Here is a 17,500-nt window from a genome sequence, read left to right on the forward strand (position 1 = left end):
TGAGTTAAAACATTTTTTTAAATCGAAGCACATATTTAAATAAAGATACAATCATTTCCTAATCAAATTGTGTTTTATGCAACTAACCACTATATAATATAGAGGACAAAAACAAAGGATTTCATTTAGAATTTCGGACAGTTTACACTGACTTCAAGATGGTTGAAATTATTTTTCGGGATGGTTCCGATGCGCCGATGTCATTCTGCTACTGCTGTTATTTTGGTGAAAGTAATGCAAAAGTAGTGTAATAAGTAACAAGTTACTCTATACAGACAGTAATATTGTAAAGTAACTTATTACCTTCAAATCTAGTAAAATATGTAGTATATTACATTTTGAAAGTAACTTGCCCAACACTGATGACCATGACAGGCTGTTTTTGTATAAGAAGCTGTTCTTAATTGCTTGCCTAAATAAACGTTAAATACAAAAAATAAAATAAAAAATCCCCTTGCGGGATAATAAAGTTGACCTTGAACCTTGAAACAGAATGTATGAAGTTATATTTCCCATAGGAAAAAGTAACAAAAGGGCACATTTTAAACGTTATCTGACGTAAAGGGGGAATGATATCTCACAGCTTTGTTTGGTTTGAGAGCGACTGAGAGTTTGGAGCGTCAGACTGTCGTCCAAATGACGGCATGTAAAGAAAAATGAGGCGGAGTTCTTAATTCAAGTTTGATGAAGAAGAAGTATGGCCAAAAGCCTTGGTGAGCGATCCTGTAGGGACCTGCTTATTAGGTTGTTTTATATCATTACAAGAGAAAATGGGGGGGTTATTGGAATTTTAAGTGAATATCTGATGAACTAATAGCCGCGGTGAAAATGTTTCAAGGGGATTCAGTGGCACACAAGATCAGAAAACAACAGTGCAGGGTGGCACGGTGGCTCAGTGGTTAGCACTGTCGCCTCACAGCAAGAAGGTCACGGGTTCGAATCTCCACCCCGGTCATTTCTGTGTGGAGTTTGCATGTTCTCCCTGTGTTTGTGTGGGTTTCCTCCCATAGTCTGAAGATACTGTATATGCTGTTTGTGTAGTATCCTAATGTATACAATCAAAAAACATCAAAAATGTGTAGTGTATATATATATATGATGCATGTAACCTACTGTATGTTATATGTGGAGATATTCACCTCGCCCACTTTTTCTCTCTTCCGCGTTACACGCAATTGTATTTGTTCTTCCGCTTCAGCGGTAGTTGGCGGCCAATTTCAAAACAAAACGTCAATAATGAATGAAGTTTGGCAACATTCAGAATTAAGCTACACTGCGGCCAACTTCAGTTACATGTTCATAGCGTTACTGCTGCGAGGAGCCGATGGCTGTACCCGGTCGGCATTTAACGTTAGTTACAAAAGCACGTCGACAGTGTTTTCTCACTGCCAGTAGCCTACAGTAAAGGTTGACAGATAGCTAGTCCGACCGGTGTCAGCACAGCCAGCGCTCCCGGTCCTCCCTGCTCGTTAAATATTTCCAAATAGGCGTTATTCTGATAAACTGGTCACATATATGTTACGTTCTCACCCGAAAAATATTAAAACTTTAAAACAGTTTGGGGTTTTTTGCCTGAAAACAGCTTTTTGGCAAGTCTAAAAATGACTATGGTAGGCATAATCTACTTCCGTGTCTAAAACCGGAAAGACGATTACAAAATGACGTCATGCAGAATTGTCCTTGTATGGGGAAGAATAATGTAACCCTTTTATCAATATTTATTACTATTTATTATGTGACTCCGGTTACACTAGGAGTGTGAAATAAATCTGGACCAATCAGAAGAACTAGGATGGAAGGAGCCTGAGTTTGAATACCAATAATGATTTTATCAAAAATAAGATATGGCAATTTAATACAAAACAGATATAATATACATTGTATGAAAAATAACAAACTATAAATAATAAGGGTGTGCACACAAAATAAATGTCGGGCCCAATAAGGTGATGTGTGTGTGTGGGGGGTTGTCCCGGGCAAAGTCTCTTGAATGGACTGTGTGTGTGTGGGGGGTACTCGCGTATCTCCTACCGCACCAGATGTATGGGATTTTGTGTGTGTGAGTTCGTTCAGGTTCTCTGGGTATGGCTCGCCACCAGTCGACTGGAAGATCTGGGTGTCTCGTTCTGGAAGTGGATTGTCCTAAGGGCCAAAACCTGACCTATAAACAAGGCCACAGATTCCTAGGAATTACTTTTCAGTTCAATTCAATTACTAGAATAAATAAATAAGCATAGTATCACAATACTACCTTAAATTCAAGTAAAGTTCAAAGTTCTCAGATTAGTTGTACAACAAAATCTCAATTATCTTTTAGTTTTCCATTTCAAAGAACTATGAGTTATATTAATAACCATCAGGAAACAAAATACAATTGACAGCAAAATAACATAAGGCAAAAATAAATGTGTATAAAGTGCAATTCAATTGAATCCCCACAGAAATGTGGCTACAGTAAATAACAAGAGGCATTAGGACACGTGCGTTTTCATTTCTCTTTGTACCAGAGGCCTACAGGCACATTGGAGAAATGCACTAAAAATTAGCCCCAGCTATCATCATAAACCAGTGACTTAGCATAAGCACAATAAACATGACATTCAGAATCATACTCACTGACAAAACAATGTCAGTAAGTCAGTAACTCCATATACAAAAGTCTCCCTCCAAAACGAAATGCTAAAATCAATAAAAAGCTTCATAGTAGTCAAATAGATTCACTCTGTTAGCATTTTGGCCAGGCGGAGATTGTTTTTCCCATACAATTCAATGCAATTGCCCCGTTAGCTTGGCGGCTAACTAACGTTAGCATTAACGTTAGCCTATATAGGTGCTAACTCACCGGAGTTCAAGTTGTTTTCATAGTTTCAAGTGGCCTCATCAGCAACGCAGCGTCACCATTCAGTCTGTATAATGTTACAACAAGTTAGGAATCATTGTTTACGATGGAATGACTTTGCATTAAGGTGAGATTGCGTAAGTTCGTTTTTCCTCTTACCAAGTGGGCAAAAGAGCTGCGACTGCCCTGAGTGTCAACAGCAAGCAAAGGGGAGATCGCAATGAGTGGGGAACAGATAAACTGCGAGGGACCAGGAAGTGTCTACCTCTGCCAATCGGTCATTGGTTGCTGCGGCCTATCTAAGAGTTCACTGATTGAACAAATGAAATGCCAGTCAAACGAAAACAAATAAAATTAACCCCTTGTTCACTGACAGACAATATTGTGTTTGTATTATGTCAATCCATTTATGATGTAAATCTAGTGAAAGGGATTTCTATGTTAAGTCATTATTTATCCAAGCTGTTGTATTGATGGATTATATACCGGTACCTGGGTTACACCCTCCCCCCTTGAACTCATGCACGTCCCGTCGCATGGGAGTGGCTGTGCGGTCACTATCGGAAGGGGTGATATAACGTGGAATTCAGTGTCTCGACTCTCACTTAAGGCATCAGCGAAAGCTGTAGTCAAACCATGAAACAAGGACTGCACAATAGCCATCAGTGGGCTTCCAGATTTTGCATACTGGAGTCGGCTAGGCTGTTCTCTATTTCTGGTTGATCGTCTGACAGGACTAACATATTCTTGGCTATCAGTTTGGGGCGTACTCGTCCCCTCAACATCACCAACCGTATTTAGAGTATCTGGGAGTGTCTCAGTTTGTGTTTCAGGTATGTCATTTTCAGGTAAGTCCTTTTCAGGTACGTCAATTTCAGGTAAGTCATTTTCAGGTAAGACAATTTCAGGTAAGACATTTTCAGGTAAGTCATTTTCAGATAAGACATTTTCAGGTAAGACATTTTCAGGTAAGACATTTTCAGGTAAGTCATTTTCAGGTAAGTCATTTTCAGTGGGTATTACTCTGTCGGTAAGTAAGGACTCAGTGTCACCCTGATAGCTGTCAGGCTCACGAAGTGTCAAGGGACTATCAGAAGTATCATCAAGCATGTCAGGTGGTTGGTCAGTTTCGGGAGTGCAATCAACATTTTGAGCATTTGCAGGACTCTCAACGGGGTTATTGCCTGGAGGTCCAGGATGCTGTGTATCCTGCACAGTAGACGTAGTTGGATCAGGTGGCTCTGTACTCTCATGGACAGTTGGAACCTGAGCTGCTGGAGGTTCACTCCTCCAGTAAACTGGGATGATCTCATCCTCCTCTTCAGAGAAGTGATCTGCATCTGAAGCAGGATTTGCACGGGTTCCTGGCCGGCGCCTTGTGGGCTGTTGAACAGGCTCACTGCTTTCCTCCGCAGCTAAGTATCCACATGGAAGCAATAAGTCCCTATGCAGTGTTCTTAGAGGACCGTCCTTGTTTTCCGGTTTGACGGTATAGACCGGAAGGGTCCCGGCTCTTTTCACCACTACATGGACAGTTGACTCCCATTTATCGGAAATCTTGTGCTTTCCCCGAATACGGACGTTCCTGACCAGTACTCGGTCACCAGCTTCCAAGTCCGAGGCAGTAACACGCCTGTCATATCTTGTTTTATTCTTGTGTGCTATTTTAGCAGCATTGTTGGTGGCTATCTTGTAGCTCTCTTCAAGACGTGACTTCAGGCCTAGCACATATTGGGAGTGTGAAGTGTGCTGACCCCCTTGTACTGGCAATCCAAATGCCAGGTCAACCGGCAGGCGAGGCTGACGCCCAAACATCAGTTCGTATGGCGTGAAACCTGTCACCTCATTCCTGGTGCAATTGTAGGCGTGGACCAGGGGTTTCACGAAATCACGCCATCGAGACTTTTCTTGGCCTTGTAGTGTACCGAGCATGTCTAGCAGGGTGCGATTAAATCGCTCAACAGGGTTGCCCCTAGGATGGTATGGGGTTGTTCTCCCTTTGCGTATACCAGCCACTTCACAGAGCTCCTTAATTGTGCGGGATTCGAAATCTGGCCCCTGATCACTATGTAGTCTTTCTGGGATGCCATAGTGCACAACAAAATTCTCCCACAGACACTTAGCAACTGTGCGGGCCTTCTGGTTAGGTGTTGGGATGGCAACAGCAAATTTTGTAAAGTGATCTGTGATCACAAGAATGTCTTTGGTCCCACTGGTGTCGGGTTCAAGGGAGAGGAAATCCATACATAGCAGCTCAAGAGGTCTTGTGGTGTTAATGTTGACCAGAGGTGCAGCTCTCTCAGGCAGTGCCTTCCTCCGTACACACCTGCCGCAGGCTTTCACCTTCCTCTCCACATCCAATGCCATCTTCGGCCAGTAGAACCTAGTCCTTACAAGATCCAATGTGCGGTCAATCCCCATGTGACCAACATGGTCATGCAGGCTGGTCAAGACTGTGTCACGAAGCTCAGCTGGCAGTATGAGCTGGTAGGATGTCTGAGACCCTATTTGACGTCGCCTGTACAAGATGCCGTTGAGGAGCTCAAGGCGATTTAACTCCCTCAGCAGAAGTGGAAGATCAGGGAGTTCGCTCCTCAAGGTGGGAGGTGGTTTGTCTCCACTCTCAATCTGAGAAATGACATGCTTTATACACTGATCAGCTCTTTGTTTGTCTGTCAACTCTGCCTCAGTTAGATGGGGAATAACAGGCAATCCTCCAAGCTTATCTTCCTGACCATAGCTGTCAGGCACAGCATCAGTGGAGAGGGCAAGGGTTTCAACTAAAGTAACACCACCATCACAACTCTGGTCACTTTGACAGACACTGTAGACGAGCTGCCTCTCACAGATTGCTTGTACAACAGCTTGATCTACTGCATCAATGTTTTCTGGGTCAGAGAGATGATACTGAGTGAACTGACATATGCGTTCTCTCTCTTTTTGAGACTTTAGATCATCCGACAGTTCCCCGTGAGGCCTGCGGGACAATCCATCCGCATCAGCATTTTGTTTTCCAGGACGGTACAGGAGCTTGAATGAGAACGTGGATAGTGCTGCCAGCCACCTGTAGCTTGTCGCATCTAGTTTTGCTGAGGTCAATATATATGTTAGCGGGTTGCTATCGGTAACAACAGTGAAATGGTTACCGTAAAGATAATCACTAAACTTTTCGGTCACTGACCACTTGAGCGCCAAGAATTCCAGTTTGTGTGCTGGGTAGCGGTTTTCACTGCGCGACAGGCCCCTGCTTGCATATGCTATGACTCGAAGCTGACCCTCCTGCTCCTGATACAAGACAGCCCCGAGCCCAGTGGTGCTAGCGTCAGTGTGGAGCACGTAGGGCTTCTGAGAATCCGCAAAACCGAGCACTGGAGCAGTGGTTAGTTTTTGTACAACTAGTTCAAATGCCAGCTGGCAGGCTGGTGACCAGCGGCCTCCAAAGGGCTCTTTTGGGTTGTGGTATTGCTCTTTCTCTCTCGGGCTAAATCTCTTGTGGAGAGGTGGGTAACCGGACGTTAAATCATGGAGGGGCTTCACGATGCTAGAGTAGCCTTTAACGAACCTCCTATAATACCCAGCAAACCCGAGGAAAGATCTCAATTCGCGCAAGTTCTCAGGGACTGGCCAAGTCTCAAGGGCAGCGATTTTCTCCGGATCGGTTTCAACTCCATTTCTGGAAACCACATGCCCCAAATAGCGGACTGATGTCTGGAAGAACATGCACTTTTCAGGGGATAGCTTCAACCCGAACTCTTTAAGGCGAGTGAGCACGTTCATCAGTCTCTCCTCGTGTTCCTCTAGAGTTTTTGAGAACACTATCAAATCGTCAAGAAAGACCAATACCTCCTTTAAGTGCATGTTCCCCACACATTTTTGCATTAATCTTTGGAACGTACCAGGCGCATTTGTCACACCTTGTGGCATTCGGTTAAATTCCCAGAAGCCGAGAGGACATACAAAAGCAGTTTTAGGTTTGTCTGCCTCCTCGACTTCAATCTGATAGTAACCAGATTTCAAATCAAGGACGGAAAACCACTGTGAACCCGAGAGTGCGGAGAACGTATCCTCTAACTTTGGGAGAGCATACGCATCTTTTATTGTCTGTAGATTCAGCTTTCTGTAGTCTATGCACAACCGTACTTGGCCGTTCTTCTTTTTGACCACCACGATCGGTGACGAAAATGGTGACTCTGACTCTCTGATTATTCCTGTGTCAAGCAGCTCTCGAATGTGTTTGCGGACAGCCTCAATATCATGTGGATGAATTGGACGAGCACGCTGTTTGAAAGGTGTTTCATCAGAGAGGTTGATGTGATGCGTCACTTTGTCTGTGCGGCCAAAATCCAGGTCGTGCTGCGCAAACACTTCAGGTATGCTGTCCAGCTGCTGTTTGATGCGTTCTTTCCACTCGGATGGAATCGAGGTCTCTCCAAAGTTATACTCCAGGTTTGTCTTCTGGGATGGTGCAGTCTCTGGTGAGTTGACTACACTGTGTTCATGTGACAAAATGCTCTGGTATGCACTGATTTCTGCAATCTCACACTTTGCAGGAAGGACAATATCATGGTCAGATTCATTACTGATGACTACTGGTAACTTATAAGGCCGCCGCTGAGGAAAGTCGACTAAGCCAGTTTTCACCAGTAAGCCACCAGGTAAGGAAGAAGAAAATGGATGCTCAAGGACAACAGACTTCTCGTGCTGAAAACCATTGGTTACAATGACTCCCTCAACTACTACACTCTCACCCGCTGGTATGACTTCAGAATTCCTGCCTTGCATTTTTACCATGCCATGATGACTATTGCTAGTCTGTCTTTGTCGGAGCTGGAGCACTTTGACTACTGCTCGGTAACCATGTGGAATGGGCTGAGGGTGTGTCAATTGTGTGTCAGAGTAGATGTCATATAATACATCAAGTGTATTGGTGCCTATTAACACGAGAGACTGTGAGGTGGCTCGAAAGTCAGGGACAACTAAAGCAAGTGTATGCACATCTATAGATGCTCCTAGAAACTCCTTTGGGAAACTAAGTGTCATCTCTATGTAGCCCAAGTAGGGCACAGTTTGACCGTTAGCCCCTTCTACCTCTAAGAGATCATGCAACGGTTTAATCTCCTGCTCTGAAAAGTGTTGTTGATAAAATGACCGGGGAACTGTTGTGACTTGAGAACCCGTGTCAAGCAGGCAGTTAACCTGTTCACCTTTAATGATCACTTGAGATGTACTCTTTGTGCCAACCAACCCCCTTGGAAGCTTAAAAGGGTGGGTCCTATTAAAATGTTCAAAACTTGCACATATTTGAGCTTTGCTATGTACGTCTGAGGGACGTTGCCAACTCTCTTCAGCCCCCGTTTGTCCCACAACAGGAACTGAATCTAGTTTAAAGACGAGTCAGAATGGTTTTGTCTTTCCCACGTGTGCTGTTTCTCCTCTAGATGTTTCCTCTTTTCAGCCACCAAAGCAGGGTTTGGAGCATCAGTGCAAGACGGGGCAATGTGCCCGTCCTCTCCGCAATTAAAGCAGTACCAGGGCCTGGGTTTGTACATCTGCTTCTTCTTCATTTGTCTTTGCATGTCTGTATTTACAAAGTCTGATTTTGTTGCTCTGTGCTGAAATTTCCCAGTAGCTCCCTTATTGTCAGACCCCTTTGTCTTTGTCTGAGCTATGAAAGAGGTTAACTGACTCTGTAGGCTAGCCACCTGCTTCCTAAGCTCATCTATGGCGTTGGGATTGGCCTCTGGCTTGTCCTTTGACTCCACACAGGCGCATGCACTCTGGGACTGAAGTTGGACTCTTGGTCTTGTAGAACCAATGTGCTTCTTCATACGGCTAGCTTTTGCTGCTTGTCGGTCCTCTTCAGTGCGTAGCATCAGCAGGAGGTCTGCGAATGAAGGTGGGGCGCGTTTATTTTGCTCGAGTTGCAGGCTAGAGAGTAAAGCATTGTCCCAGCACCCCCTACAGAACTGCTTAACAAGATGCCTGCTCACTTCTCCAGGTGCAACTCCTCCTCTTCTTGCGGCTAGGTTTAGTGCTAGCTGCAGCCGATGAAGATATGTAGATGGTTTCTCACCCGGATCTTGGAGGGTGTTCATGAATTGAGCAAAAAGCTCCTCTCCATCCTCCACAGTGCCAAAAGCTGAGTCTAGCAGCTGCAGATAGGCTGCCGGAGGAGAGTCTGGACGTAGCCCCTTAACAACGTCAGCTGCAGGTGATAGCAAACTCTCAAGGATCCTTCTGGATATTTGAAGGTGAGACATGCTGGGATCATTTAGGAGCAATTCAATGTGGGAACGCCAAGTGTCATAGTCAGTCTCATTATTAGGTCTGGGAGTCTTTCCAGAGAAAGAGCGGAGTCTTACTGGAGTTTGCATGTGTGAACCAATATCCTCCCTCCTTACAATATGCTCAACCACGACCTTCTGAATCTCTGGTGGGTTCACATCTCTTAGTGAAAGAGATGGAGTACTCTTTACATTAGTATTCAACGCTGAGGAAGTGAGGTCTAATGCGTTGTTGCTCTGAGGAGGAGCTGAGGGTGAAATGAGGAGCTCTGGTTTCTCAACAGGGGTCTCAACCAGTAGAGGGGGGGTTCCCTCTTTTACTTGTTGTATAGTCTCAATATCATCGCTAATCTGCGCCATCATTTCTTTCAGCACCTCCTCATAGCTTTTACCACTTTGCTTTGCCAAGTCCTGTAACTCAGCTAAGTACGTCTTGGTACAACTACTGCCTTTCTTAGTAGTGTAAACACTGCTTAGAGTTCTAATAAAGTACACCATGTTGGGTTCATCTTGCTGTGTGTACTTATATGGCAGCAGTGGCTCTAATTGCTCTACCGATGAGCCGTGTGAATACTCAACGATCAGGTTTTGGTAAAAGTCAGAGGACGAATCATCAATCAGAACGCTTTTGTGGACTTCACCATACTTCTTGAGGAAATCTAACACCTCATCTGCATTTCCTACCTCGGATACCCCACTCACAATAACCGTATTTGGAATCTTAACACCCGACTGTTGTATAAAATACATATTGCGTATCAATTCAGTACTGATATTCAATTAAACAGGCTCCTTGGCTGGCTCGCCAATTATGTAACCCTTTTATCAATATTTATTACTATTTATTATGTGACTCCGGTTACACTAGGAGTGTGAAATAAATCTGGACCAATCAGAAGAACTAGGATGGAAGGAGCCTGAGTTTGAATACCAATAATGATTTTATCAAAAATAAGATATGGCAATTTAATACAAAACAGATATAATATACATTGTATGAAAAATAACAAACTATAAATAATAAGGGTGTGCACACAAAATAAATGTCGGGCCCAATAAGGTGATGTGTGTGTGTGGGGGGTTGTCCCGGGCAAAGTCTCTTGAATGGACTGTGTGTGTGTGGGGGGTACTCGCGTATCTCCTACCGCACCAGATGTATGGGATTTTGTGTGTGTGAGTTCGTTCAGGTTCTCTGGGTATGGCTCGCCACCAGTCGACTGGAAGATCTGGGTGTCTCGTTCTGGAAGTGGATTGTCCTAAGGGCCAAAACCTGACCTATAAACAAGGCCACAGATTCCTAGGAATTACTTTTCAGTTCAATTCAATTACTAGAATAAATAAATAAGCATAGTATCACAATACTACCTTAAATTCAAGTAAAGTTCAAAGTTCTCAGATTAGTTGTACAACAAAATCTCAATTATCTTTTAGTTTTCCATTTCAAAGAACTATGAGTTATATTAATAACCATCAGGAAACAAAATACAATTGACAGCAAAATAACATAAGGCAAAAATAAATGTGTATAAAGTGCAATTCAATTGAATCCCCACAGAAATGTGGCTACAGTAAATAACAAGAGGCATTAGGACACGTGCGTTTTCATTTCTCTTTGTACCAGAGGCCTACAGGCACATTGGAGAAATGCACTAAAAATTAGCCCCAGCTATCATCATAAACCAGTGACTTAGCATAAGCACAATAAACATGACATTCAGAATCATACTCACTGACAAAACAATGTCAGTAAGTCAGTAACTCCATATACAAAAGTCTCCCTCCAAAACGAAATGCTAAAATCAATAAAAAGCTTCATAGTAGTCAAATAGATTCACTCTGTTAGCATTTTGGCCAGGCGGAGATTGTTTTTCCCATACAATTCAATGCAATTGCCCCGTTAGCTTGGCGGCTAACTAACGTTAGCATTAACGTTAGCCTATATAGGTGCTAACTCACCGGAGTTCAAGTTGTTTTCATAGTTTCAAGTGGCCTCATCAGCAACGCAGCGTCACCATTCAGTCTGTATAATGTTACAACAAGTTAGGAATCATTGTTTACGATGGAATGACTTTGCATTAAGGTGAGATTGCGTAAGTTCGTTTTTCCTCTTACCAAGTGGGCAAAAGAGCTGCGACTGCCCTGAGTGTCAACAGCAAGCAAAGGGGAGATCGCAATGAGTGGGGAACAGATAAACTGCGAGGGACCAGGAAGTGTCTACCTCTGCCAATCGGTCATTGGTTGCTGCGGCCTATCTAAGAGTTCACTGATTGAACAAATGAAATGCCAGTCAAACGAAAACAAATAAAATTAACCCCTTGTTCACTGACAGACAATATTGTGTTTGTATTATGTCAATCCATTTATGATGTAAATCTAGTGAAAGGGATTTCTATGTTAAGTCATTATTTATCCAAGCTGTTGTATTGATGGATTATATACCGGTACCTGGGTTACAATAAGGTGAATAATGTAGGATGAAGTATGACTGTGATGATACTATGTAAAGCCCCCGAGACATGTCTGTTGTGATAAGGTCTATAAAGAGAACTGAACTGAACAACAGTATTAAAGGGACATCTCATCCTAAAATCCAAAATACATATATTCCCTCACCTGTGCTATCCATCTATATCGTTTTGTGTTAGTTGCCTGAGTTTTGGAGATATATTGGCCGCAGAGTTTCTGCCTTCTCTCCAATACAATGGAACTGGATGGCACTCGGCGTGTGGTGCTCAAAGTGCCAAAGAAATACATTTGAAAAACTCAACACCAATGTCCCTTTCCAGAAATCATGACCCCGTTACTCAACATAATCCACAGACCTTGTTATGAGCAGTTTCATGGAGGAAATATTTTCTTTTGACCGAAGTTGCACCCGCTAGCTGCTACCTAGTTCCTACATGATACTGCAAAAGAAAATAGTTCCTACATGAAACTGCTCCCAACAAAATCTGTGCATTATCTTGAGTAACTGGGTCATGATTTCTGGAAAGAGACATTGCTGTTGAGTTTTTCAAATTGATTTTTTTGTGCTTTGAGCACCACAAGCCGAGTGCCATCCAGTTCCATTGTATTGAAGAGAAGGCAGACATCTCTGCGGCCGATATCTCCCAAACTCAGGCATCTATCCCAAAACGATATAGATGGATAAATAGCACTACAGGTGAGAGGAAAAATATGTATTTTGGATTTTATGGTGAGCTGTCCCTTTAAGGTGAAATGCTCATTTGAATGAATCACCTCGGCTAACACTGGTTTCAACTCCAGCCCCCGCTTGTGCCGGCTGAAACATAAGCACTGACCTCCAATTATTAGTGAAAGCAGGCCGGGGGTCGGAGGTCACGGCTATTTATTACTGAATCAAAAGAAGGAAGCAAGGTGTTTTTTCAGATACGTCCAGGAAGTCTGCCCCGCATTCCCACACTAACCCGCCACACCTGTTTAGACTGAGCGCCCCCCCCCCACCCCGCAGAGACTGAGCTGAGGTGTCCTGATGTTTCACTGCGGAACTCTGCAGTGGTAGATTCCTCGCCTACCAACACGAGAGTCGCAGGTTCATGCCCCCGCGTTACCTCCGGCTTGGCCGTGCGTCCATACAGGCACGGTTGGCTGTGTCTGCGGGTGGGGAGCTGGATTGATTGTGTCCTGGTCGCTGCACTAGCACCTCCTCTGGTCAGTCGGGGGGCACCCGGTCGGGGCCGAAGGGAACTGGTGGGAATAGCGTGATCCTCCCACGTGCTACGTCCTGCCGCTGAAGCTCCCCGCTGTAAGGTGAAAAGGAAGCGGCTGGCAACTGCGCATGTGTCGCAGGAAGCATGGTGCTAGTCTACGGCTCTCCCCAGATTGGCAGAGGGCGGAGCAGCGACTGGGGCAGCAGGGGAACAATTGGCCAAGTATAATTGGGGAGAAAATTGGGGGGGAAATAAGGGGAAGAAATGTGGCAACTCAATGTAGCTTTGCTTATTGGAAAATTAAATACCGCCAAAAAATTTGGTACAAACCAAACCACACCAATTCGGCATTATCTCCCAAGAAGCAGTTTGAAGTGAAAGCAAAATAAAAAAAAATTGGAAGCGGTTTGCTGTGCTCTATGGTCTCTCTAAGGTGATAGAGTCCTAAAAGTGCATGGTCACTCACTCATTTTAAGTTTAAATGGAGCGTCTAGCTTAAAGTATAAAGGAGTATAGGCACAGTTCAAAGAGGGTATGGTTTCACCATGAACTGCTGTTCAACAACCGCAGTTACCACCAATAAGCCGTTTGTTTACCAACACTGATCCCTCATATGATGCAATGAATGAATGATAACCCACCTTTTGAAGAATAATACATTACCAAATAAGACATGTAATAAGACTTATTTGAACTAGAAATAGAGTGAGCCTTTCTAGCCTACCGTGCCTCATCCTCGTCCTCCTTCCCCTCCTCCTCCTCCTCATCGCTCATTTCTGCCGTACCTCGTTGGTTTTCCCTCCCGGCCTCGCCCGCTACGCAGGCTTGCATACACCTATAGGGGTACGCATACCCCAGTTTGGGAACCACTATAGGCTAATGTTTGCAATCCATGGAATGTACACTTATTCTTTCACACAAGCATTTCATGTTCTCTGTTTAACGCTTCTCCCCTTCTTCCACTTTCACATGGTACATTCCACAGCACACCCAGATGACCTGATGACCTTGGGGGAGGAGGGGGTCGGGATGGGGTCACCTGGGGTCAACCTGCTCCTTCCATCCCTGCCCATTCCAGTGCTGCTAACCAAGTATGTCTGTCTGTACTGTACCAAGCTGTAGCCACACTGTCACACTGTCTGCTCTACTGTACCAAGCTGTAGCCACACTGTCACACTGTGCTGTGTTTATCCATTCGGTGCCATCCACAGTCGCCTCAGTATTCCTGACGATACACATATTTGCTGCTGGTGCACTTCCTCAGGCTGCCAGCAGGGGTGTATGCACATTCCTCTCATACACAACACCTGCTCAGCAGTCCAGTGGGAAAGCCTGGATACAGAGCTTGGAATCTCCACCGAGACTCCGTCAATTCCACCGAGCTGAGTTTTGGCTGCTTCTGAGAAGACAGGACTGGAGTGAAACAAGTTGACAATTCAGTCTCATATCAGGCGAGCTCAGTCCTGGAAGCATGTTTCTGACCACGTGGGCACAGCAGCTGTGTTTACAAATGCAGCGGACACTAAACCATCAGAGGAAACGTAAACTAGACGTAGACAGAAGTCAATGTCTTCTCGTGTGAGGCTGCAGAGGGCGTGGTCGGGGGTTTGGTTCCCGGCCGCTCGGGTTACAAGTCCCTCCAGGAATCCGAGGCGCGGCGTGAAGCCCCTCCGCACAACTGCAGCCTTTGTGCCCCTTCTGCCTCGAGCCCTTGAGCAGGTGCAACAGCTGAGAGGAGGGAGAGGGCAACTGCTGCCTCGCCACAGAGTGGAGGCTACACTGTGCTTATATGGCTTCATACACTCAGGAATAACAGTGCCATGAGGAGTCAAACATGGCTGCATGCATCAACACACTAGGGCAGGGCTGCCCAAAGTCTACAAAAAATAAAACTAGTCACGAGCTACATCCTTTCCCCCTTGTCCCCTGCAAGTATCATATAGGCTATTATTTATAATTATTTAATAATGTTCTAATGTTAAGTACGATAGATACTGAGTTAGCTATACATGAGTGGGATTTAGTTTGTGCATTAAAAAAAAGAATATATATATATATTTTCTTTGGTGAGATACTCATTGATGGCCCAAGATCTACCAGTAGATCACGATATTAACTATAGTCGACTATCGGAACCAATAGTTGACTGACACTGTGCAACACACCGTAGGCGACTAATCGTTCTTCTGTGGTTTTAGGAGTAAAATAAATAAATAAATTGAAGATAGATTTGTTTGAACAATCATTTTCTACATCATGTTAAATAAACAGAATTGTAGGTATTTAGAGAGGGAAAGACTTGTCTATGTTGTCACTGCAGTCAAACAGTCGCTATCTCCAGCTGGGGTGCTGGGGTTTAGCGGCTCATTTGTAAACAGCCTCTCAGAGCCAATCAGTAGCCTGTACTACGAATGTTGGATAAGAAGATCCAGGATCTGTCCCTTGATCTGGTTTGTCTAAACCAGATCAGCTCGATTGTAGTTAACTTGTACTACGAACCTCGTTTGCCAGTCGTTAACTCGAACCAGGTTTTTCTAATCAAGTTGACTGCGCGTGCACATGAAAATGCCCGTGCACACGAGCTCGTGCCCGCAAAAGAGGCGTGGTTTTTAACAACTAGCCAATCACAATGCAATATGGACCGCTCAGCTCAGAACCGTAGCTTTTACAGCGCCAGACACGCCTATTTCCTCATTCATCAAAGCCATCGACTACTATGTCAGAATCAAAATCCGCATTGGATATTTTTAGTCTGTTCCCGAATGACTGTCTAAAGTTACCACTTTTATTCACATCAGTCATTTATTTGAAGAGCGGTTTCTGCCTCCACGTATCCTACAGCAGCTGAATTCACCCTCTCAATAAACTGCGAGTGGAAGCAATGTGTAGCCTAATGTCTCAGTCCAAAATCCGTAGACCATTTAGGCTCAACGAATAATAATGATGTCATGTTTAGTCGCACTGATTGAATAATTCCTATAGGCTATCAATAAAAAAAAGAATGATAATAAAATTAAAAGAGGCTTCTGAACGACACGGTATGTGCGGGCATATATTTCATTTATAAAAAATAGCATATTTTGTGGTCACATATATTGTCAGCAGAGTCGCATATCTCCATATTTCATATAATGATGCTGGAAATATGAAGTTCAATCACATCATACAGGCCAAAAGCAACACTTGCAGCTGCAAAATGCAGGAGTAGGCTAGATATGAATCATCTTAATATGGGATCGCCTGTGTGCAGGTGATCCCATATTAAATTGCTTAGATGTAGTAGGCCAGCATGTAAGCTATGACTATTTCAATTCCAACCCAACGTCAGTCTCAGCTCCATTGCGCACACGGCACCGTGCGCTTTGGAGACGTTTATGTAACCTTTTTATGCCGGTTTAGTGATATTTCTCCACTCACTATTCAGCTGCAATCGATCAGCGGGATCAAACAATGTATCTAGGCTACTTGAGAGCACAAAAATGAATATATAAAAACATATTCCAAAGTGGTATAGGGCTTAATTAAAATAGCCAACAAGTGCAAGGCTTTAGTCCTTGATTAACATTAACATTGATTACCATTACTCATTCAACATTACAATTCGTGCTCCTTCGGGAAACTCATCCAGAAAGGGGTTGGCCATTTTTCCAAACTGCTGATTCGATTGGTTCGTGGGCGGTGGATTTAAGGTCTAATCTTATCCTTGCAACTTAACCTGCTACGGACCAGGTTAAGTGTGAAGCATAAGTTGCTATGGAAATATATGTCGGTAAGAAGTTAACTTGCTTTGTAGTACGGCCAAACCAGGTTTAAACCTGAAGTTACCTCGCTAAACCACTAAACTGGCTTTGTAGTACAGGCCTCAGGACTCTGCTATTTCACATCCCCCCAGGTTGGAACCGCCTATTAATCCCTTTCCTGGCTGTTTTTGAGGCCTTTTAGAGAATTACGGTAATCATTTTTTTGGGTGAAAAGAATCTCATGTGACTAGTCGATGACTTCTAAAATGCAGTAGTTGTGAAAGGCCTACCACGCACATGAGTGGTATAGCCATACAGCACATAATAGTCCTGTGTTTGCAACATAGGGTATGCATGACATAAGCACAACAGAACAACAACAGAAAGAAATGCAATTTTCCACTGTATGATTTTAACCCAATCAGCTCAGAACTCAGCGAGCCCTGGAGGATTCAAGCCCTCAGCTGAGGCAGGCAGCCATGGAAACATGATATGATGGTGAAAACAAACGACGTAAACAAGAACATGCTTTTCAGAACAGCATGGCATGTACATGAGGAGCGGGCTGGCCGGGAGCTTTGGCCTGTGTTCACGCAGAGCTGCACCCAGTGGGGGCAGTTTTGCTGTAACATTAATGATAACCCAAAGAGTAAACTGTACAAGAAGAGAATGCCCTGCATAATAGCTTTGTATTCATGTATACAAGATGAAGGGAGACAACCGGGTTTTACAAGAGCTTGTTACTGTGCTGTATGTATGTTTTTGCACGTTCAACTCATATACTGCTTTGACAGAATCAGTCGGGATTCAAGAATGATTGCGATCAGCTGAGGCCAGAATGCATGTACATTTATGATAATTGCATAAGTATCTATAAAGAAAATTGCCTTCAAATTAGTTTGAAGGCAGTCAGTCCCACTGAGATCAACAATGTCTTTTCTGAGAGACCTGGCCAAGACGTCAGCA

This window comes from Poromitra crassiceps, assembly GCF_964638095.1.
Source record: "Poromitra crassiceps genome assembly, chromosome: 10".
Taxonomy (NCBI): Eukaryota; Metazoa; Chordata; class Actinopteri; order Beryciformes; family Melamphaidae; genus Poromitra; species Poromitra crassiceps.